General features: G+C 51.3%; 1 protein-coding gene across 2 annotated transcripts in view; it reads left to right on the forward strand.

The window, feature by feature from the left end:
* The window catches only part of LOC310796001 (vinculin-like), a gene marked incomplete at its 5' end in the record, with an annotated part of 47,501 nt that overhangs the window by 1,072 nt on the left and 43,929 nt on the right, over window positions 1-2,500 (forward strand). The window lies entirely within an intron of this gene.

Here is a 2,500-nt window from a genome sequence, read left to right on the forward strand (position 1 = left end):
CACACACACACACACACACACACACACACACACACACACACACACACACGACACACACACACACACACACACACACACACACACACACACACACACACACACACACACACACACACACACGCGCGCACACGCACACACACACACATGGCACAACTTCGCCCTGATGGATGCTCAGAAGGCGCCGAGCTGAATGAAGTTTGTGGGGCGGAATAAACCATGTTGCTTGAATTAACTGAGAGAGAAAGAGAGAGAGAGAGAGAGAGTGTGACTGTGTGTATGTGTGTGTGTCTCCCCCCCTCTCTCTCAAACGCACACACACACACAAACACACACACACACACACACACACACACACACACACACACACACACACACACACACACACACACACACACACACACACACACTCGTCACAGTGTGTGGGTAGCAGGAGAGGGAAATGTCACTTGTGCCAGAGGGAGCTCAGAATGTGTAGGTGTTATTTCTGTTCTCGCCTCTCCTTCATACTACTGTATAGAATCAGGTGGAATATTGCTGACTAGCGCTATATGCAGTCTCTACTGAATATGCTACCCTGTCCATTCCCACGCTGTAATAACGTCCATAGACATAAAGAATATACCATTTAGGTATTGTCATTCGCTCCCATCTTTCACCTTCTAATTGCTTAACTCCTGCATGTTCTTACTCTCTGCCCTGTTCTCTGGTTTAACTCCCTCTCTCTCCATCCTCCTGTGTGGTCATTTGGTCCAGAGAGAGGCTGCAGCCAGATAGACTGATGTCTGCTCTGTGTTTGGTACAGAGAGAGGCTGCAGCCAGATAGACTGATGTCTGCTCTGTGTTTGGTACAGAGAGAGGCTGCAGCCAGATAGACTGATGTCTGCTCTGTGTTTGGTACAGAGAGAGGCTGCAGCCAGATAGACTGATGTCTGCTCTGTGTTTGGTCCAGAGAGAGGCTGCAGCCAGATAGACTGATGTCTGCTCTGTGTTTGGTACAGAGAGAGGCTGCAGCCACTGGCTGATGTCTGTTCTGTGTTTGGTCCAGAGGGAGGCTGCAGCCAGATAGACTGATGTCTGCTCTGTGTTTGGTCCAGAGAGAGGCTGCAGCCAGATAGACTGATGTCTGCTCTGTTTGGTCCAGAGAGAGGCTGCAGCCAGATAGACTGATGTCTGCTCTGTTTGGTCCAGCGAGAGGCTGCAGCCAGATAGACTGATGTCTGCTCTGTGTGTTTGGTACAGAGAGAGCCTGCAGCCAGATAGACTGATGTCTGCTCTGTGTGTTTGGTACAGAGAGAGCCTGCAGCCAGATAGACTGATGTCTGCTCTGTGTTTGGTCCAGAGAGAGGCTGCAGCCAGATAGACTGATGTCTGCTCTGTGTTTGGTCCAGAGAGAGGCTGCAGCCAGATAGACTGATGTCTGCTCTGTGTTTGGTCCAGAGAGAGGCTGCAGCCAGATAGACTGATGTCTGATCTGTGTTTGGTCCAGAGAGAGGCTGCAGCCAGATAGACTGATGTCTGCTCTGTGTTTGGTACAGAGAGAGGCTGCAGCCAGATAGACTGATGTCTGCTCTGTGTTTGGTCCAGAGAGAGGCTGCAGCCAGTGACTGATGTCTGCTCTGTGTTTGGTACAGAGAGAGGCTGCAGCCAGATAGACTGATGTCTGCTCTGTGTTTGGTCCAGAGAGAGGCTGCAGCCAGATAGACTGATGTCTGCTCTGTGTTTGGTCCAGAGAGAGGCTGCAGCCAGTGACTGATGTCTGCTCTGTGTTTGGTACAGAGAGAGGCTGCAGCCAGATAGACTGATGTCTGCTCTGTGTTTGGTCCAGAGAGAGGCTGCAGCCAGATAGACTGATGTCTGCTCTGTGTTTGGTCCAGAGAGAGGCTGCAGCCAGATAGACTGATGTCTGCTCTGTGTTTGGTCCAGAGAGAGGCTGCAGCCAGATAGACTGATGTCTGCTCTGTGTTTGGTCCAGAGAGAGGCTGCAGCCAGTGACTGATGTCTGCTCTGTGTCCTCTTCCTGGAAGAATCGATGCAGACCGCATCATTCTCACTGATCCAGGGTCACTGTTATTGACGCAGGAGACACAAACACTCATTCACTCATCATGCCTGCTCAGTGGATGTGAACCTGACTTTCAGGTTGAACTGGATCTGACCTAAGCCTAAGGCTAAAATAACTTGAGTCACTGTCGATCGTTCTGAGTCAAAAGGATGTATTTGCCCTCACATTTTCTCCCCAATTGTACTTGTCCAATTCCCCCTGCTGTCCCGGTCGTTGCTGCACCCCCTCTGCCGATCTGGGGAGAGTTGTAGACTAGCACATGCTTCCTCAGATACATGTGCAGTCGCCAGCCGCTTCTTATCACCTGACAGCGAGGAGTTTCACCGGCAGGACGTAGCGCGTGGGAGGATCACGCTATTCCCCCTAGTTCCTCTCCCCTCAAACAGGCACCCCAACTGACCACAGGAGGCACTAGTGCAACAACCAGGACTCATACCC

Source organism: Poromitra crassiceps, assembly GCF_964638095.1.
Source record: "Poromitra crassiceps genome assembly, chromosome: 22".
Lineage (NCBI taxonomy): Eukaryota > Metazoa > Chordata > Actinopteri > Beryciformes > Melamphaidae > Poromitra > Poromitra crassiceps.